Source organism: Agelaius tricolor, unplaced genomic scaffold (genome assembly GCF_023055355.1).
Source record: "Agelaius tricolor isolate 1412-34295 unplaced genomic scaffold, bAgeTri1.0.p SCAF_16, whole genome shotgun sequence".
Taxonomy (NCBI): Eukaryota; Metazoa; Chordata; class Aves; order Passeriformes; family Icteridae; genus Agelaius; species Agelaius tricolor.
In genome coordinates, this window is record NW_027269276.1 from 8,557,577 (window position 1) to 8,579,366 (window position 21,790).

General features: G+C 43.1%; 1 protein-coding gene across 3 annotated transcripts in view; it reads left to right on the forward strand.

The window, feature by feature from the left end:
- CEMIP (cell migration inducing hyaluronidase 1) overlaps window positions 1–21,790 on the forward strand; it is a 101,631-nt gene that overhangs the window by 15,532 nt on the left and 64,309 nt on the right. The window contains exons 10-11 of one of the 3 annotated variants that reach the window (XM_071441378.1): window positions 2,470–2,659; window positions 8,760–8,957. The exons of the other annotated variants lie outside the window; for them this stretch is intronic. The gene's annotated coding sequence lies outside the window, so the exon portion shown is untranslated. The remainder of the gene's footprint in view (window positions 1–2,469; window positions 2,660–8,759; window positions 8,958–21,790) is intronic. 3 annotated transcript variants of the gene reach the window in all.

Consider the following 21,790-nt stretch of genomic DNA (forward strand, 5'->3'; position numbering starts at 1 on the left):
AGATGGGCACCTCCTCATGTTGACTTTGCTGTGTTTAGCCTGTGTTGGTTTAGTGCTGGGCTGCTGTGTCACATTTGCAAACAGCTCATGATGGGAAAAAGAAAAGCAGACAGTTGGTCGAAGTCTGTTATTTCCTGAAATAGAGAGCAGAAAAACACCAGTCCCAACCCTAAGGAGACTCCTGACCAAAGGGACTTGGCAGGGAGAGGGTTTGCATCACTCCAGCAGAGCAAAAGCCATGGGGACAGAGACCTTGGTGGGTAAATGAGAGGAAGATTCCTGCTGGATGAAAATAGTTTCATTAAAATGATAGCAGTGATACAGTGAGATGTCTTTAGTTGGCAGCTTGTGCAAACACTTGAATGTTACAAGAAGTCACTAATTATTACAATGATTTCCAGCACCTTACTGTTTTTAATCTAGAAAGTGCAGTCATCAGGGCTCCCTGCAGGTGTGTTAGGTGTGCTGCCTTTGGGCAGGTTGAGTTAGCACATTCTTAAGAGATTACAAACTCTGTCAGGTAACTCAAGTATCCTTTATGTGTGTCTCTCAGAGGTGGCCACACCTAGTGAAAATTAGGTGTCTGAATAGTGGGGTGGTAGCCAGACATGACCTGTCTCTGCACCTTCTTCTAGCCCCTTCCTAGCTCCATGTGAACAAACCTGAGGAGCAGAGACTTTGTTCCTGTGTGCTCACTTAGGAAAAATTATAAAAAAACCACTGCCACAGCTGTAATTGCAAACTCAGTAGCACTCCTGTCCCTCAGTGTACCAAAGTAAGGTAACCTTGAGGCTTACACAAGAAGTGACACTGCTCATTAAAATTTCCACTTTAATTCTGACTTTCAGACTTTTTAGAGGAGAATTTTAGAGATAAGAATAAAATTAGCACCCAAAGTGTCTGCTGCTGGATGGAAACACTGAGAGTGTTGATCAAATGCAGGATGTACTGGCTGTGCCTGGTTTGGTTTGAAGTGCAGCTGGCTTTGTTCTCCCCCCCAGTGCAGTGCCTGTTTTCATATGCAACTCCAGAAGTGCCATCACAGAGTATTTGTAAGGAGTTTTGAGCTGCTGCACAGTGTTTACACTTTTTAATATCTCATTTTTAATAAATTAAAATGAAAGAAAAAAACGAACAAGTTTTGGGATCCTCCTAAGCCAAGGGAAAGTAGCCTTTTGGGGGAAAAATTCCTGTTGCAGAGAGAAAAGATTTTAAAAACCTCAGAAATGCCCCTTAAACTTCCCAGTGTTTGAGCCTCCTTTAAAGGAGACTGCCTCAAGTATTTGTTTATGAGATTCATACTTAGACAAGAAGGTGGCAGAAAATGGTTCTAGACTTTAATTTCATTTTAAAGGCATAAAGACTTTTATTCTGCCGTTGTTGCTGCAGGGTTTGGGGTTTTTTTTAAGGCAATGGACTTCCCATCCAACTCAGAGTCACAATAACCCTCCTATTCTCCTAAGCCCTTCTGTTTATTATTGTTAAAATAAAGCCTTTAAAGCCCTTAATAAACTTTCAGCCTAATCCTGCTGACCCTAATTCTTATTCATGTGCACAGTCCAATTAAAGTGAGTTGGGGTAAATGGAACAAATGACACTCCTTTGGGTTGGCACTTTCCTGTGGTTATTTATGCTGTCTGCTTTGATATTCATTGCCAGCAGATTCATTCAGAGTGCTTGACCTGGAGTAATGATTTTCCTGATTACTTCGGAACTTAATCTTCACACCCTGTAATAATTTCATCTGCAGACATTAAAATATTCCAAGCTTTTTTTGCTGAACATCTGCAGTTTCCTTGTTTTGATGTATTTTCATATCAGGACAGATATTTTTACTTAGCTACTGAAGAATCTTGAGAGCAGAGCTATGCCAATGAGGATAATACTTCTTCCTGTTATTTCTCTTTCCTTAAAAAAAATTTAAAAATCATGGGATATATTAGAATTTCCATGAAAGCCAATTCTGAGAATTTAAAACATTTATAAGTTTTATGGGAGTTTAGGAAGAACAATTAGAAAAAAAAAAATGGCACTGACAGAACCACTTAAAAGGGACATTGAAAAGATATGAGAAAATTCCCCAAATAGGAATAGTTTTTTTTTTTATTAACAGCTGTGATATTCCTCAGTAAATTTCATAATCATCCTGTATTTTCCTACATTCTCAGTCATCCTTTTCTTTTGCCACTGTTCAGTTTATTGCCATGGGATTTCAAGCAACACATGGTGGTGTGGGTGCACTTCAAAGAACCAAAGTCTAATTTTTGTGGAAATATCTCCTGGGATTAAGAAATGAGAGGGAGAACCAACATGGCTGGCATATTTTCTAAATAGAAGAGGCAAACCAAAACCCTGCTTAGACAATGGAGCTTCCTAGTTCCAACTCTATCTCTGTCAAAACAGAGTTTTGCAAAGCTGAGTCCTTACCTTGAGCTAAGCAGTGATTTTTCACCTTATTTTCTCTTCTAGGTTGGACTGAAAGTGTTTTTTTGGCAGACCAGGCCAGTGGTTTGGAAACAATGACAATGGAAACGTGCATCTTCCATGGTGTGGGTGGCTGGGTGAGGGCATCCAGACCCCCTCAGAGGCAGAGCAGACGGGTCCCAGCTCCCTCCGTGTCCCCTGCAGGAATGGGTGATCTCTCCTGGGCATCTCACAGGTAATGGGGCAGCCCAGCCAGCAGCAGACATTTGCTGAGGGGGGAGCAGGGAAGCTGCTCAGCACTTCTCACACCAAGGGTGAACAATAGATCTTGTATGATTCTGCTGCAAGTTGAAATCCAGTGGAGGGAAGTTTGGTGTTTTCTTGTTCCAGGCATTTGTCCACTCTATCATGGGGCTCTTGTGGATTGTGCTGGTGAACCAGGTTTCAGTCATGGAAGGTGCCACATCCTACTTGTGTTCAGGGTGGTTGAGATGCAAACTCACACCTATTTCTCATTTCCCATGCAGAAATCACAGGCTCAGAGATGGCCCTAGACCTTGCCAGCAGTGAATGTCACAGTCAAACACGGAGTGTGCATGTCTCCTTAAGCTAGAAGAGTTGGATGCATTTGCTTTAGCTACACAGCAGAGAGCAGGAGTTGCTATTTAAGTATCTAAACACTGGAATTAAAAACCCTGGTGTGTTTTGGCTGGGCAGAAACAGGATTGGGCTCCTATGAAACAGTCCCTTTGAAACAGGGTTTTGTCCTTGGCACTTAGTTTGGCTCTGTGTCTCTAGAGAAATAATTGTCCCTGCTCTGGCAACCTAACAGTTAAATTCAGAGTTGCAAACAAGTAGGCATTTATATTTTTATTTCTATTAATATCCTCCTGGTTATGGCACTCTACATGGTGAGACAGTTTTTCCACCATAGAAAATTTCCTTGGCTAGGTTTAGGCAAGCATAAACATTTACTTCTCTGGGATCCATTACTTACCAGCATTTTTCAACTAATAAGCATCCAGCAGGATGAGTAAAGGTCATATTAAATGCTTCACTTTATGGGTTTTGGGGAGGGAAATATATGTATGTGCAGGGTAGAAGAAATTGGTCTCGTGCTGCAGGGTTTGATTAATTTGAAGAGGATAACTCTTAGAATATTTCAGCCTCACTCTGATTCTCAGCACCCTTTCCTGCTGGTGGCTTGTTTGTCTGCTAAATTCTGAGCGTCATACTTCAGAGCAAAAGCCCAAAAGAGTGAATCCAATTATGGAGAAAGATGGTTTGCTTTGATCTTAACAACTTTATTACAAAATCTGTTTTTCTGTTCCATTTCATGTAGCTCTGCTAGACAAGAACTTGCATTCTCCCCTAGTGCAAGCAGGTGAAAATATCCTTTCAGCTGAAGGAAAGAGTGACTCCTGTGTTCCTGCTGAATGGAGCCCAAGACAGTCACTCTAGGGATGGGCTACTTGGCATGGAAAACTGAGATCCAAGTCCTTCAGCTAACATTGCAGGCAAATCCTTTCTGAGCTAAGTGCCTCGAGTACAGTTAATTCCTTTCTGCTTGGTTTCTTTCAGTCCCATTTCATGCTCCTCTTCTCCTGGATATAATTCGCCCAAGAAAGGAAACGCCTGGGGAAAAGCAATTCCTCTGGCAGTGTTTCTAGATCCAAAAATCCTGGGGATGGGCTTTCCTGGGGGTGTTCCAATCTGGCAGCTCAGGCTGACATTCCCACCCTCTGTGGTGGGTTCGTGGTGCTGCCTCCTCAGTGCCTCCAAGGAGCATCAAATCTCATCCCCCTGTGGTGTCCAAGGGCTTCCTTCAGCAGGGAGCACTCAGAAATGCCTTAGTTTGGTTTGGGGACCACCTTCAAATCATGAAAATCACTAAGCAAGAGCTACCAGGTCTTCTAGTCCTCCCTGGTTGGTTCTGCAGTCTGCAGGGTTGTTGTTGTCCAAACAGGACCAACCCTTCTGCTCTTTAATGGCAGCTGAAACTCTCATGTTGTAATGTAAATAAAGCAAGGTTTATTTAAAGGAGGAACACTAAATAGAGGGAAGCTCACAGGGAAATCACCAGAGCTGTCAGTACCACGTCTTCTGGCAGTCTCTGAGTCACTCAGACTTCATCACTGGGGCACCAAGGTCCTTGGTGTCCCACCAACCTCAATCTCAGCTGTTGCAAAGGCCAATAAAGGAAGAAAAATATAGAGAGAGGCTTCATAGTTCTCCCCATGTCGGTGTGTGAGATTTCCAGTGGCACAGAACTGGAGACTCCTTGACACCTGCAGTACTTGTTACAATGTAAATGAGATTCCTAAACCTTTTCTGATTTATATATAAATTGTAAGAGAAGTGCCTTGGTTCCCCCTGGGCAGTCGAAGCTGTGCATTTACTGTTTGCCTGCAGATTTCACAGCAGCACATCAGGGGAGGCTGTGAAACTTCTCTTTTTTGGTATTAGTCTTTATTAAAATAAGCAGAGTTTTTGGCAGTACGTGCTGTTTTCTTTAATAAGCTTAAAAAGGTGTTAGACAGTCATAAGAGACTGCCACACAGCCAAATTAGTGTCAGTTTCGAATTTAAAAAAAAAATTGATGCCTTGCAATTGTAAAATACTCTAGGAAATGCTGTTGATTTTACACCTGTTCACTCAGTCACCCCTTCACTGCTGTTGGCTGAAGTAGAAATTATTTCATTCTTGTTAATTCTGTCCTTGCAGTGAATGTTTGCACTTGTGCTGATCCTTCATCTCTGGGTTTCACATCTTCAGCTGGCTCTGTGAGCCCAGTGCCTCTGTGGCTGCCTTTGGTACTGATGCTCTTAAATGTAAAGCAGGCAAGAGATGCAGGAGATAGTGAGGTGAGCAGTGGTTTTCCAGCCACAGGAAACTGTACAGCCCCAGGATGTCTGTGGTGCTTGAGGATTATCACACTGCAAGAAGGAAAAGCCTGCGAGATGTTTTTCAGTTCATGCTGTCTGTACTTGGATAAAGAGGTTTAGTTTGGATCTCTGATGAACATCAGTTGAAAATCCAAGTAGTTTTCCTGATGCCAGTTACATCCCAGCATGTCTTAGAGAAAGAGAGCTACATTTTTTCCTTTCTGCAAGAATTTTAAAGCCTTCATTTGGAAATTTCACCGAGAAAATGTTTTTCCCTAAGTTATTAACATTTTTTGAACAGTCAGTCAACCTGAAAGGGAGAGGGTATGTTTTGATCTTCTACTCTTTAAGGTTTTTTGCCCCAACATGACAGCTGACAGCATGACAGGACAAAAGCAAGAGTAATGAAACAAGAAAGCAAGAAATCTTTTCTCAGAAATCAAGATTGTCATTTCCAATACTTGGCATGTTGCTTATCTTCATACTTGCTCTCCAGCTGAATAGCAGATCCCCCTGAATTGTAAAGAACTTATCTCCTCAGTTTCACAATCTACTTGGGAAAATTGCCATGTAAGCATGGGGGAACCTGACACATCTCTTCAGCATGAAGTGTCAAGCAGCTAAAAGGACAACTGTGTCCATTAAACCACCCAAGCAATTAGAAGCCTCACATTTTGTAATGTTTTAACCAGCTCTTTTTCTCCTACCACATTAATCTGTCACCATTTCTCTTATTTTAAAGTCTCTTTGTGACCCATTTTCTGTTAAAGATTTTGATAGAAGTAACCAAAAATTGTGAAGGTGGTTCTAAGGAAGATGGATTTTTCATTCTAGAAAGTGGATGAATTTTTCATTCCTGTTGACATAGTGATGTTTCACATGGACAAAAAAGTCTCTTCACATAGGATCTGGATTTCTGGATCAGGGCTGTAGCCTCCTTTAGTAGGAAACATGTTCAGAGATCTGTCAGGTATACTGTTGTATTTCTATGGGACTGAAAATCACACTCTTGCTGTTTTGCACTTCTGGAGAGCAATCACTCAGTGGCCACTGTCACTGCAGGAGACCAAATGACACTCTAAAGTCATTTACAAGTAAATTTACAACATTTCCATAATGCATATGTGGCATTTTCCTTGTTCTAATTATGACCATTTAATTCTCCAAACATCTGTGATCATTATCCTTAATGTCAGACCTGTGTCTTGGTCCTGTGACTGGAGGAAAGTGCTACCAATAAATCTCTGACCTCCTTCCCTCATCACCTTATTGAAGCATTCTGTTAACTATTCCAGCCCTTCTTTGGGTTCATTCATAACAGCAAGCAGCTTAAGCCATGTGTAGCTCTCTCACTCCTTTCTTTTTTTTTTTCTTTAATCTTTACACAAATAGCTTAAAGCACATAGGAATCTTTTGTACTTGGTAACCTGTGATCTAGGAATCTTTGGGGCTCATTGAATGCATCTCCTTCCTTCCTTGGCTTTTCATTGGTGCATTTAATTTTGTATTAAGTGCAATATAAGTGTTCATTCCAACTGGCTTTCATTAGAAAATGCTGTTTGGATTGAGAACAATTAATACACTGATGGGATTTCAGGTCTGAATGTACCTGATGGATCCCCTGCTCCAACCTCAGCACTATCCCATCCTGATGGGGCCAAGTGAGATTGAAATGAGGGTTTTTGTGTTGTGTGTTATTGGCTTTCCAGCCATGGTTTGAATGTGAATACAAAATAGGTTTTTCTTCTTGGTTTCATAGATAAAAAAGGCTTTTTTTATCAGACTGTAAAATAATTCAGTCTTTCTTGATCCATCAAGAATGAGCAAATGCATTACTGCCCAGAAATGTTGTTTGGAGTGAATTACTTGATCAATAGTTTCAGGCATCAGGAAAAATTCATGTTAATGTCATTCTGGGATCCACTTTAATCTTCCAGTATCTACAGATACCACTCAGAATAGCTTCTCATCATTGAAGTGTAATGGTGTGAAAGGAGGAGTGGACTGAATATCTGAGAAACTTTCACAACCACTTCTGGACTGCTCCTTTGGCATGAGACCCAAATGTTTAATTTAAGCCTTCAGCACCAGGCTGCTGGATCCAGGGATGAGAGGAAGGGTAGGCAAATGAGGTCCATCTATTGGAGACCCTTAGGAGCTCAAAATCCACACAGGAACAGGCCAGTTCCTTCTGAACATGAAACTGGAACTAGGGCTGAACTCACGTGAATCCCTAACTAAAATAACCCCACATAGAAAGCAATGAGAGATAGCTGGTGTTGCAGAGCTTTCAGTTTCTGTAGACAAGAGGAGGATAAGCAGATCTGGAGATGTGAGTGCCCTGCATTAGCAGGCAGATATCCTGATAGATGGAGTCTTAACCTCTCTGCTAGTCTTGGCTGCACTTGTATCCTTGTGAAATTAAAATCTGATAAGAAACTACTGCTTCCATTTAGATCTATCTCAAAGACATAAATTGAGTTTAAAAATAATTTTGATGGATGGATGCTCATGCAGAAGCTTAGACATTTGTGAGCTACCATGGATTTCTATGTTGGATGTTTTAAGTTCTTGATGCAAAGAGTGTTATTCCACACTGTAGGAGAGTGAAGGCAGCAGGATTATAGATGTCCTCATCTGTCCTTTGTGCATCTGAAACCCTTCAGGGAACATGACAAGCTGCCTGAAAAAGCCCTGCATGCAGAGACAGATTTGTATGACTAGCTGTGCATCCTCCTTTTGCACTGGAATTTCACATGGGGGAAAGCAGGGCAGTGTCATACATTCAGCCTTAAAACCAATGTTTGCCACACAAATTTACCTTTGAGTGATGGTAGGGCAGAAAAAGCACACAGCTGGAGTGTGGCTTTGTAATTGTTCTGTAGAGTTGAGCTACAGGTCAGAGGCATCTCTTGGTCCCTGCAAGAAGAGCTTTGCTGAAGCCTTGGACTTTGGTATTTAGTCAATAAGGTCATACAGTCAGGACATCAAGTTTTAGCCCCCAGAATTTCAGCCTAGTCTGCTACTTGAGAGCAAAGATGTGGATTCTATTAGATAACTGGGCCTAGTCCAAAGTCCATTGAAATAACTTCAGTTTTCTCTATTTTCAATGGAATAAGCCTGTTTTAAAGTGCAGTTATTTGAATTCATAAAAAAAGAGTTACTTTGTGATGCTTCCTTGATTACCCTTCTCCCTAAAGATTTTGAATAGTGAACATTTTTATGGCACTGTACATCTCATATCTCACTTCATGGTGTCCCTGTGGATGGCTGCAGATGCTATTTCTGGTTTACCTTTTTATTTGAACTGGAAACATTTCAGTGACTTTCCAAATGTTCTGAACTCCTCATTGGCAGAAACCATTTACAGGCAGCGATGATCAAATGCACATGTTAGGCTGTGCCTGGCTGGTTTAATGGACATGTTTGTCATTTTCCTTTCACTCTCAGCTTTACATCCAGGATGCCCCAGGATCCTGACCTTGCCCCCTGCCAGGGCAGCATTCCCTTCCCATCCGTGTGGCTGCGAGGTGTGAGCAGGGTGTGCCAGCAGTGCCAGCCTCTTGTCCTGCTCCAGCAGGATTAAATCCTACACTGGAATGGCAGAGTACCTGAAAATATCATCCTGGACCCCAGAAACTTCAACAGGTACTGCCCTATCTTGATAGAAAATGTTCTGTTTTGCAAAGCTTTATAATTTTCTCAAAATATTCATAAGTGACCTTTTGACGGTCTCAGCAATTTCTGAGAGTGTGGAAGCAAGGTTTTAAAGCCTGACACTAACTGAGCACAGAGATGCTTCTGCTTTCACTCTAGCCCAGCTTTTTTGATGTGCAGAGAGGTTTCTCTTTCCAGAAAATTTTGAAATAGAATCCAAGTAAGTCCTGGCCTGCTGTCCCTGAAATCCCTCCAGAAGAGCTCTGGCTCTGGTTCATTTATTTGTACTAGTCACTGCTCACATAATTTATCTCCCATATATATAAAGTGCAGAAATGCATCAGAATGTGCACAAAACTTTGCATCTTCTGTAATCCAAACAGCACTGGAATTATTGTGTTTTTCTAACTAAAGGTTTAAAATGTTAGGTCTCAGCACAGCAAGATTGCAGGCTGTGCTGTATTTATTTCCCATGTTTTCTTAGCATTGTATAAAGACAGGGAATATCCATTTTAGATGCTGCTTTTCCCCTTGCAATCTTCTTCATTTTGCTTGATTTCATTTATGGTTTCCAGTGCTGTTCTTACTTTAGTGAAATTACTTGTGCTTTGCACTGGTTCCACTGTTAGGAGAGAGATCAGCAGGGGTGGGCATTGCCATGGTGCACGGAGGAGATGCTGCAAGGGATGAGCACCACAAAAAGCCTGGCCATCACCTTGGCTTCTGCAGCTTGTCTGAGACCTCAGTTATTGTTAAAAACACACTGTGGTAAAAAAACCAGAGGTTTGCAAGTGAAACCTGACCTGATTACACACAACAGAGGCTCGGGTTGCCAAAGCAGGTTTGAGATAGTTGGCATGAAAGAAGGCAGAGGCACTGGGGGCATGAAGCAGCACGTTCTGCTGGTAACCCTGGAGGGCTCCCAAGTGCCTCCAGTATGATCCAAACCCTGCACCCTTCCACTGCTCCTCTGGCAGAGGGTCCCTGCTGGGGCTTTGGGTGGGAGAGTTTTGGCCAAAGCTTGAGCTCTACTTAGTTCCCCTGACCTTTGGAACTGAAAAAAAATCTAAAACTCTTTTGCTTTGATGCCATTATGAAGACCCATGGGAATGCACCTGAGAAGGGCAGTGTTTCCTCTTGATACATGCCCATTCCAGAGTGACACACACCTGGGCCTCTTGATTTAAACATGTAGTAGCTGTAGGGCCATGAGTGATCCTGCATGATCAGTGTCTGGACACTCCTGTCACAGGGGAATTATCAGAATTAAATCACTTTTTTTCTGTATTATTACATCTTTGTGCACTTTAAGGAAGAGGAAAACTTACTAGTTGCTCATGGACAACCTGAGCTCTGCAATTATTATCTGTCTTAAATGGTGAGCTCTCTCCTTGCTATTGCAGAGCTAAATCCTCTGCCAAGTCACTGATGGCCATCTCACACTTGCCAAAGCTTTGGCCCACAATCTTCAGGCATGAATTTAAATTTGAAGGCAGCACCAGGGCTTTGGTAAAGTTAAGCTTTAGCTCTTGTTCAAGCACCCATTTAACTACATTTTACTATTGAAAACCACAATGTGGCTGTGGTTCCTTTTGTCTTGTACAAAACCAGTTATTTGAGCTGGGCAAAGGTTAGTAGAGTTTTCTGATCCAGAAATTGTTGGCAAGGCAGCTGTTTTGAAGAGTCATAAGCAAGAAATAAACTGTAACAAAGAAAAACCACAATTTGACTTCATTTCATTTAGAGCATCTTGCTAAGAAATAATTGGGAATGAATTGTGTGGCTGCTCTGTCTACACCTCAAGTATGCTGGATGCTCACTAGTGTGAGACTTAAGGCTGATGCAATAGTGAAATCTCCAGACTGCATGGAAAAACATGGAGAAATGAGATTCCCATGGAAGGTGAAGGAATTAAGGAGGAAAAGTGGTTTTTGGAGTTTGAAGGAAAGTAAGTGTCTGCCTAAGCAATTTCATGTATGACCTCTACTAAGCATTGTATTCCAATGATTTCTGGAATGAAAGAAATCTCAGATTGTGGAGCCCAGAGTAATCAGAGATAGAAAACCAGACTTTTACCTGTCTCAAGTGGCTTTATGTTTTATCTGTTCTTTTAAAATTCCAAATACTGCATAACCTTCAAAAAATGTTCTCTTAATATAGTAGCATCCATGCCAAACATGAGATGCAAATGAAATCACATTTGGATGAACTTTAACAGCAATCTTCTAGGGTTAATAATTTCAGAAATAACCTGAGTGAACAGCTGAAGTGTTTTCAGTCCTGTCACTGTAAGCTGATGGATGGCTGTGTCCAGGATGCTGCCTTTGCAGGCTGCCCTCACACTTCCAGAGTGATCTGCACTAGGCTGGCTAAAGGAAGGTCAGAGGGGAAATAAAGAATTTATTTAATTAATTATTTATTTAATTTATTTCAGATGTGTACCAGGATTTGGATAGCATTAGTGTTGGATACTTGCATGATTAACACTTTCCCTGCATCTGAGGCATGGCAGAAAGACCCAGCAGATCTTGTGCCAGTGCAGACATCTGTGAGAAGGCTGGAACACCCAGATTCCTGGGGTGGGCAGGAGCTGCTGGGGATGAATTCCCATGACTCAGCTGAAATTGGCAGCGCTGAGAGCTGGGAATCTTGTCCAGTGAGCTCAGAGGCACTGCTGGGGTGGCTTTGCTCAGGAGGAGGACACCAGCTACAGCACAGCCAGCAGATCTTTGTCTTTAGCCATCCTTCCTTCCTGGAATCCTTCCTTCCTAAATTCCTTCCTTTCCTTCCTTCCTTCCAAAATTCCTTCCTTCCTTCCTTCCTTCCTTCCTTCCTTCCTTCCTTCCTTCCTTCCTTCCTTCCTTCCAAAATTCCAAAATTCCTTCCTTCCAAAATTCCTTCCTTCCTTCCTTCCTTCCAAAATTCCTTCCTTCCAAAATTCCTTCCTTCCTTCCTTCCAAAATTCCTTTCCTTCCTTCCTTCCAAAATTCCTTCCTTCCTTCCAAAATTCCTTCCTTCCTTCCTTCCAAAATTCCTTCCCTCCCTCCCTCCTGCAGTACTTGTGCCTTCCTCCCACTGATGCAAACCAACTTTAGAGTGATTCAAACCAACTTCAGAGTAATCCTGCACTTTCCTTGCCTCCATCAAACAAGAATTCCAGTGTCTCCAGGTGCTGCAAAGAGGCTGCTCCATGCCTGCCAGAGTTATTCCCAGGGAGAGAGGGACTGGTTTGTGTCTCTCAGGGAATCTGTGTCTCTCACTGACTGATGGGCAAACACAAAGCTGTGGTGGAGACCTGCAGGTTGTGTTTCCAGGCTGCTGGGGAACATTGCAGGCTCAGCAGAAATGCCTGATGAAGCTACAGATAAGAGTTGTCTGTCTCATGCCTGGGAGTTTCCGTGTGAGGATGAGCAGGAGGATGGGCATTGATGCTTCTGGAAAAGGGATGTGCAGGGCAAGGAACTCTGAGTGTTTTGGCAAGTGAGCAGGAGAGCACAGGCTGGAATTTTAATGCCTAGCAACTAAGTGTGCTCCAGAATCAGTCCAGATCTGCTGAGGGTTTCTTTCAGGGCAGAAAAAGTGTCTGCAAAACCTTTATGCACCCTCAGATCTCCAAGGGTTTTGTCTTTTTGTTGGAGTGGTTTCCATGACTTCACCCTCTCCAAGTTTGTATTTTTCCTTTCCTTTTGTTTGGGTGGTTGATTTGGTTTGCTTTCTATTTTTTTTTTTTTTTTTAATTTTGGGGTGCAGTGTTGGCTGTGAGGTTTCTGAGGTAGGTTTTGTTGGTGGGAGGGGGGTGTTGGTATTTTTTTCTGCTTCACAGAAGATTGAGAATTATCTGAATTATCTGTAAGACTTACTAAGGGCTTTCCTCAAAATTATTATCCTGAAGCACAAAGGTCCATAGAGAACATCAGGCTTGTTGCAAGATGGAAGAGAGGCTGGTAAGCCTGGAGGAGAGGATGGAAAACAATAATTGGTTGTAAGTGCCTTCTTTTGAGTGCTGGAGAGCAGTACAAACACTGGCATTTCATACAGTAATCAAAGTCAGAAATTTAATCCTTCAATTTAACGACCCAGGCATTGTGCCTGTGCAAATTTTCTAAGCAAAGGCAAATACTATTATCAAAGGCACAGGGCTGTTCAGTAAGTCAGCCAGGCTTCCTTGTGCTATCAGCACATCTAAAGATAAGAATTATATCTCCTCAAAGCACATATCTGAAGTATAGTGTAATAAGTCATGTTGTTGGGGCAGCCTCAAAGCAGTGGCAGTTAGATGAAGCATTCCTTGCTTTTAATGAGAACAGGGAAATACCTTCACACGTGGGCTGCTGAGGCTCAGAGGGAAGGGTGCTCCTTGTTAGGGCTCTCTGCCGTGGTTCAACAGGGGGAATTCAGGGAAATGTGCCTGCAGGTGTACAGTGAGGTGCACAGTGCTCTTTGGTGCCTTGATGAAGCAGTTGGATCCTTAGGAGAGACTCATTAAAAAAATCAGGGAGGGGAGGGCCAAATTTTGTGTCAACAGCAAACAAAAGGGCAGATGCCCATGTGAGTGCCCAGGCATGTGTTCAGCCTTTCTCCTGCTGCAGTATTTGTGCAGGGATGGGCACAGGTTCACTGCTCAACTCCTCTATTTCATGGGCTAAAAACCTGTGCAGGGGCTTGTTAACAAGCTCACCAGCGAACAATCTTAATTGTCTGAAAATTCAAGAGCCCAGGATGAGCTTGTGTCTAAGCTTTTCTCTAAAAATCCTGGACCTTTTAGACCTTGGGTGACACAAAGCCTCCAGGAGGCTGCAACCCATCCAGAATGGAGATTTCAGTGCAGGGAAACTTCCACAGCCAAAATCTGCACTCAGGCTCTGGGGGACTCCTTATATTTGTATTTGCCAAGGTTGTGTTGGTAGATCTTTTCCTATGGCTGATTATTCAGTGCCAGTCTGATTCATACCTTCAGCTACTTGTCATTTTTGTGATTAAATTCCTTAGCGGTGATAAGGTCTGGAGAAAAACAAAGATAACAAGACAAGGCTAGAATGTGCTTGTTGCAGTCTTGCCCAGTTTAGAGATATTTCCTAAATTGTTTCTTGTTCAGATTAGCTTTTCCTCTTGCTTCCCAGATTGATAAATGCTCAGGAAGGCATAATTAGTGTTTCAAAGTGGAGCTCACAGTTTAAAGCTGTGAATGCTTTATTGTTCTTGTACATGCACGAGTTCTGACCCCTCCATCCCCTAGCTCTGGATGCAATACAAGGAACACCACCACTACTTCCAATAATAATAAAGTAAAGTGCTACTTGGGTTTCATAACCTGCCCCTCCTGATAACATCTGTGATTCAGAGTTAATCATCCACACAACACAGAAGTCAGCAGATCTATTTGAATTCCCTCCTGTCTATTTAAATCCCTTAAACTACCCACAGATCAACCCATGGATGAAAGCCACAAGATTTATATACATTTGTTTTTATAATTGGAAAGAAGCTAGAGCACTTGCCAGAACACCAGGCTGCAGATTGCACCACTCAGTGCAGTTGGGTGAAGCCTGTGCTGGCATTGCCATGTCCAAGGGATCCTAAAGCCCTGAAGTTTTCCCTCCTCTCCTGCTCCCTTGCTGGTCTCTGTCCTCTGAATTAACAAGGGATTAACAAGGTGATTCTGAGGAGACACATCCTTCCTGAGATGATCACATTACAGTAGGAATTAGAGCAATCTGGGCATCAGACAGCCCCAGGGGCTGTGGCAAACCAGGCTGCTTCTCACTTTGCAGCTTGGCATATGAAACCTGAGGGGTTTTCCCTGCTTTCACCCTTCTCCTGGCCCAGGGAGTGGGGCTAGGGGGTCTTGAGGGAGCATCTCCCGACCCGATGTGCATCCAAGGCACAGCAGCAGGAAAATGCAAAATACACAACAGTCTGTGATAGAGAGCTTGGGAAGACATCAAGGAGATAGGAACTGAACTGGCATGGGATTCCTCCATGAAACGTGTAGGGTGGGAACAGAGATGATAAAATGATGTACTGTGCTTAAATGCAGGAAGTTCTTATTTTTGCTTGAATACATTTGTCTGCAAGCCAAAAGCTGTCTGAGTCAGACCTTGGTTTCATGAGGATCAGCAGATCTGTACCTCAGGGCAGGATCCCTCCTGTAATTTGTTGAGCTTCACAAAACCAAAAATCATTCCTTTTTTTGCCTAAGGAGATGTGGATAAAAAAAATTAATTTGTATTAAGATATGGTCTATGCTTTTGAATTTTTAATGGCATTTCCTAAATAGCAGTATTTGGGAGAGGCATTTAAATCCCAACACACCTGACTCTAGTTAGCTAAACACACACCTGAATTGTTACAATCCCTGCAAAAAGCAGTCCTCCAGAAGAGGCTATCCTCAGTAACAAGGCCCTGGGAAAATTGGCTGGATGTTCACCCAATAGCCATATTTGTCATTTGTGGGGGTTGGGTGTGTTTACTGGGCTTGAGCTGAAGGCAGAAAACTTTAAAAAAAGCCAAAATCTAAGAAAAGAGGAGTGAGTGCCAGCTGCAGGGAGCTGGTGGGGAATGGGGGTGCAAGGAAAGCAGCTGGAGCAGGGAGAAAGGGGCAGAGCCATGGGCAGGTCCCTTGCAGCCCTTCCTCTGCTCCTCCCAGCACCAGGGAGATGTGTGGGCAGCTCTCACTCCTCCTTCCTCACCAGAGCTGCTGGCTGAAGATGAGGTGACTGTCCTGAAAGCAGGTTTTGTGCCAGAGGAGATGCAGCCAAGTGCTGGGCAAGTTGTTGGGAGAATTTCTGTGAGAGAAAAACCAGCTGTATCCTGAGTGAGAGCAAGGAGCACTGACCTCCTGTGATTTATTCTTGGGATGGGTTTGGAGGCTAAATAGGGGCTGTGTGCTTTTTATGGTCCTTTGAAGTTTAAACTTCAGTCTGTAAGAGACTTAGCAAAGCAGCATGTGGGGATTCCTCTTTGGTTCCCATATTATGAACAGGAAAGTTTGAAATTCCCAGTTCTCTCGCTCCCTTTGAAAGTTCAGCTCACGTAGATGTTGACCAAAATGTCAGAGGGGTTGTTTTTAAATAGGAGTAATAACAGTTGGGGGAGACTGACTCACTGGATGGAACTCTCTTGTTTTTTCAAGCCCAAGGAAAAAAAGATGTAATTTTCAGTTGTACTCTATGGCATTCCCTCGTTAGTTTACCCCAGATTTTCATCAGTGAGGTCAGGATTTGGCCTGTGCCCTTCCATGTTCATCAGCTGTGTGACACACCACGTCAATAAACATGCTAGGGCTGTTTTCTAGAAAAACAATCATCAGCTTAGAGGTCCCCTTTACTAAAATACAGCCAGGACTGACCTCCAGGATAACCAGAAACCCCAGCACTGGGTGATGCCCATTTGCCCAGGACTCACACTGCACCTGACATGGCCAATATTGTGTGCTGCTCACCATACTGAACAAGTGTTATTCATCCTCTCCCAGGCAGCCAGAGCCCCAGACTTGCCCTTTGTGTATCTTTATTCCAGCCAAATCTCATCTCCCAGTTACGTGACTCGCTTTACATCCCCCCACTCAGGGCAGTCTCCCCTCCTTTGCTGCTTGATCACATTTCTGATCACATTTCTCTGGTGTCTTTGCTTCTGAGAGCTCAGGGTTGGACTGGAGGAGTGTTCTGAGGGCTGTAAATGAGGTATGGATGTGTGTACGTGCAGATCTCTATCTGCCACATGTTACAGAACAGGAAACCTCTCGCCTGCTTTTTTGCCTTTCCCTTGTCCTTTTTATGCTTTTGCTTAACCCAGGAAGGCTGCTCATTGCCAAAACAGAACTGTTTTAAAACTTTGTCTGGTGTTTTTGCTTTACCTGAAAGAGCCAGAACTGCAAATGCCAATATCTTGGTGGAAAAAAAAACCCAAAGACTTCTTGGGTTTGTTTCATCCAACCATTTCCAAAAGAAAACAGGCAGGATAAACACAATGGTAAAAATGCACGAAGTGCACTGTGGGGATTGTTGAATGACAGTAACAGAGGGGCAGAAATGCCAGGTTTTATATAGATTGGTGTCAGCAGATCCTCAAAAATTTTGAAAGTAATGTTTGAAACAGTTGGGACCCACTAAACACTGACTTTTTGTGACTTATATTAAGGATTCCTCCTTCAAACTCCAAATTTTTTGGTAAAGACATAAAAAATGTTGGCCTGATTAGTAACATGAATTAAAAAAAAAAGAAAAATGTTCCTTATCTATAAAATGAAATTAACCTGTTCACTTGAAAAGGTTGTGAACACAATTACTTAGTTTTGGGGTGCAAATACCTTAAATAGCTTAAGTTAGTTTTCTATACATGTTAGTATGACTTTTATTTAAACTGGAAAGTTAGACTTTCTACCTAAAAATATTTTAATTTGTTTTTCTTGCAAGAATGAAAGTAGAAGACCAAAAAGTGGCCTGTGTGATAAATAAAATGCTCCAACTGGCATTTTATTTATCAAGTCTGACTTCTATCCCTTGTATTTCAAGACTGTTTGTCTCCTTTTGTGCCGGTTTTTAGGCACAAAAGCATCTAAAGCTATGTATGTTCCCCCAGCCTTTGGGTAGGGCTCTGAAATGACTTTGAGTTTGTAGTTTGGGGTGTCCCATGAATTCAGTGTTCCCATTTCTTGCAGAGGAAGGTACACACGCATCCGTTCTGCTTTGGCCTCCATGCCCCAGCCAGCCCATGCCTGATTGCTGCTCCTCTCCTGAGGCTGCATCTCTCCCTCATTTTTGGCAGTGGCTGGGGCACAGGATCCCCCCCAGCTGCAGGGCAGAGCCACAGGAGCCCTCCCACAGCTGTGCTGACATCTCTGCTTCTCCTGGAGCAGCTGCAGCCCAGCTCAGACACACACCCAGGTATTTTGGAGGGTTTGCTGTGGGTTTTGTGCAAGCTGAAGAAACAGAACTGAAGTGCAGAACTAAATAGGAAACTGTTAAACGCCACTAATTTAAAGAGAAAATAACCCCCTTAATCTTTCCAATGTTTACATAGAGGATAAGTTCTAAAACCTTCGCTTCTCACAGCTCTTCCCAAGCCCTTTGTGGTGGGACAGTATTTATTTCCATCTCTTCCTCCACAAACTCCAAAGTAGGTGCTTTTCATTTGATCTTTTCCATGCTGGTGTGATTGATTTCATTGCTTCATTCAACCTGCTCATGTGCACCCTGGACTGTAGCACTCCTATTCCCAAATGACCTGGCAACTCAGGATGGTCACAGCTGTGGTTTTTTTCATTTTTTAAAAATCTTTCACCCTCTAGTTTCCTTTTCTAATGCCCTTCTCATTCCTCAGGGGGGTGGCAGCCCCTGTAGCACAGCACCAGAGCTGGTTCCCAGCATCTGGGGGAGTGACAAGCTCTTTTTGTGACGGTGACTCCAGGGGATGAAATGTGCTAATGCAATGCAAATCACCCTTATGAAACAGCCAAATGTCCTGGGACTCCATCCTAGAAATATTCAATGAATATGGCTCTGGTGCATTTCTTTCATTTCCTCTAGTCAGAGGCCAGATCATCTGAAAATATATCTGTTTTTGAGCTGTGCTGTGTTATGACACAGCTGGAGCTGGTTAAAATCTAGAGGGCAGTATCTGGCTTAAGCTGATGGGTCTTTGTGTAGCTTTGATTTATTATTTTAGAACAGCCTGTCCCCTCTCCCATCCTGTAGATAGCTTTGTTTTGTTTTGATGAAAAAAACAGAAAAAGGCCAAAATAGCTTTCCTTTATTGCTGTCCATGTGTAAAGCAGAGTAAAGGTCCAGGCATGCAGACCCCTGATTTCAGCACAATGAACTGGTTTCCCCTCATTTATTGCTCTGCAGGCAGAAATGGGTGGTGGTCACTTCAGGGAATCCTCTGGAAAAATTCTGAGCTTTGTAGAATGCAGAGAGGCAGATGATGAAGGTGGTGCTTCCTTTCTCTCAGCCAAATTTATATTTTCCATTTTTACCAGGAATGTAGGTAGTTCAAAAAGTACATTTAAATCCTGGAAGGTTTTGGTGACACAAGGAAAGCAAGCCATGGTTCAGGCATCTTGGTGTTACATGCTGAGCCACTTAAGAGGGGAGAAAGGAGAAAAAAACCCAAAAAAACAAATTATCTTGGTGTTTAGTTTTTCTTTTCATGTGGCTTTCTGCTTTGCACAGCACAAGTGCCTCTCTCAGACAGGAATGGGTGTTGGGGTCTTTTGTGGGAGCTCCTTTCTATCAATAAAAGAATTGTTCTGTATCTGCAGCTTTGGCTCCCGAGGCTTGTACCAAAGGTTTCTAGTTTGGAGCCTTTTTTTTTTATCTGAAAGAGGGTAGAACTAGGAACCACAGGATGAAGGAAAGACATAGGGGCAATTTTATTGTAAATGTGTAAGCTGAAATTTGGGGAAACAGGAGTTAAAAGATGATTTAACTTTATCCTTAGTTATTCTAAACTGACATTGAAGAAACAGCCAGGGAGAAAATGGAAACCATAATAATAAACTTCACTGTAAAGTGGAGGAAGCAGGTCTCTTTAGACTGTGGCTCTGGTTCAAGTTGGAGATTACTTTTCTAATTCCTGAATCTGTGCCCCAGGAGAAATGTCTGCTGGATGCTGGTTCCCTCTCCTGCAGCAGTGAGGCAGAGTGGGTATGTGACTGCTTGTACCTCAGCCTTACAGGGCAAGCAAGAGAAAATCCCTGGTTTTAAGCCATCCTGGCACCTGACTCAAAGTTCTCAGAGGTCAGCCGGGGTCCCTGGATCAGACCTCTGTAATAAGCAGCCGTTGTTTCCAGACAAAGCAAAAAAATCTGATTTTCTTTGGCTTTGAGGATTTGTTGTGTTTTTTTTAGAGCAGAAAGAGAACCTCAGAGGCCATTTCTTTGTTTTCCCCTGAAGTCTGTACTCTTGGCTGCTGACCATCTCTCTGTACTCAAGCCCTTAAGTGCATTTTTTCCCTTTGCCCCTGCCTGCCCTTCTTGCCAGCAGAGGAGACTGGCTGTGTGTCACCCTCTGCCATCCCAGGGAAGCTGTTTCCAGGTGTCCCAGCGAGGGACAGGGACCGTGCCCAGTGCCCAGCACATGGAGCTGCTGAGTGGCTCTTCCACCCAACAGGGGTGAGCCCTGCTGTGCCCTGGCTGGGCAGCAAACCCTGGGGGCTTTTGTGCTTACCCCAGCACCTCCTTTCTCCTTCTCACAGGTGAAATTCAGGTCTGTCTGCCTTGCATGCTCTCCTCCGTGATTTCAAGCCAAAAGGGGTTTCCAGGCTGGAGTACCTGGGTCTGTGTCTGTACCCAAGCTGAGATTGGCAGTGCTGCTCAGAAAAGGGCTGATTTCTAGGCTGGACTGGGCTCCCTGTGCATCCCTGCTGCTTAGATTGCAGCATGGGGTAAATATTTGTTTAAACCCATTGTACCCCAGAGGGCCATGAGAAACACCCCTCTCGTGACCAACACTGAGACACTAACACAGTTTGTGAAGCTTCAACCTCCTCCTATGCCCACAAAAAGAGATTTCTGAAATAATCCCAATCTAAAAAATCAGGGTTTGTGAAAAAGGGAGAGCACTGAAGCACATCTCTTCTTTTGGAGGCATGAAGACTCCTGAAATTTTTTGCAGTGTCTTTGTGAGACTTGAGGACACCTTTGGTTAAAAAAACATATTACGAAACTGTGTTTCTCAGTCAGCTAAAATAGTTAGGCAGGAAAAAAGTGTTTTGTGGTTTAACCATGAGTCCCATGATGCTTCACCTGACTAAGTAGCTACTTCAGGGATCAATCCACAAATGCCAGATTTGAAAATAAGATGGGATATATTTATTCATTCAGCCATAACACATGAGCAATCGAATCCCGGAATGCCTTCCCTGCTAACCAGGCTCCTTGATGATGGCCAGGTCTCTCTCATCACAGGAATTGTGAAACACCAATTTGGTAATTAAATCTCCTTTTTTTAAAAAAAAAAAAAAAAAAAAAAAGGTTGCTGAAATTCTGTAAACATGTTGTTTACTACTAAATAGCAGGAAAAGTGGTCACACGTGTGGGGGGGAGCCATGAGCTGCCAGCAGCCATCTGGAGCTGGCACATGCAGACTGATGGGTCTAACCTGACTGGATTCTGGCAGTATCAGCACTTTGCTTCTCTCTTTAGTTCAGCAGTTATTTTTTTAGCCTTTCAGAGTCCAGAAGTTATGGGATTGGCTTTTTTCTTTTCCTGTTGTTGTTTTTTAGACTATTTCATAATGAGTGGGATGTTTCCCCTTCTTTTTTTAACCCCACATGCTGGATCCTTGGAAAGGAACCAAGCTTACTCAGTCTGTCTTCCAGACAGATAGAAACAAATATTTAGTTTTAAAAGAGATAGAAGGAAGAATCCTTGCAAAGCTCGTGTATCTTTTTGATCCTGGAGCTGAACTGAGCTGTTTATATAATTTCCTCAGCCTGAATTGCAGAATGGACAGGATTGAACACATACTTGGAACAGTTAGAAATAAAAATGAACTGCAAAGGCCAGAAGCCCTGGCTGCCTTGGAGCTTCTGTCATGCACAGTTTGGGCTGAGCTGGTGCTGGTCACTCCAGGCAAACCTGTGTCCCCCTGCACTACAGCCTCAGCACAGCTGCTGCTCCTCTGGTGGGATGTCACCAGGCCTGGGGGCATGGTGACCACCTGGGTGCACGTTCATGGCACCTCTTCCCCTCATTTTTCTTTCTTTTAAACCAGAAAGGACTCTTGGGAGGGCTTATTTTAGATGAGCTTTGAATTCCAAAGACATGGGTGCTGTGTTTCAGACCAGCAAGTAATTCTGATTACCAGGAATAACTGAAAAAC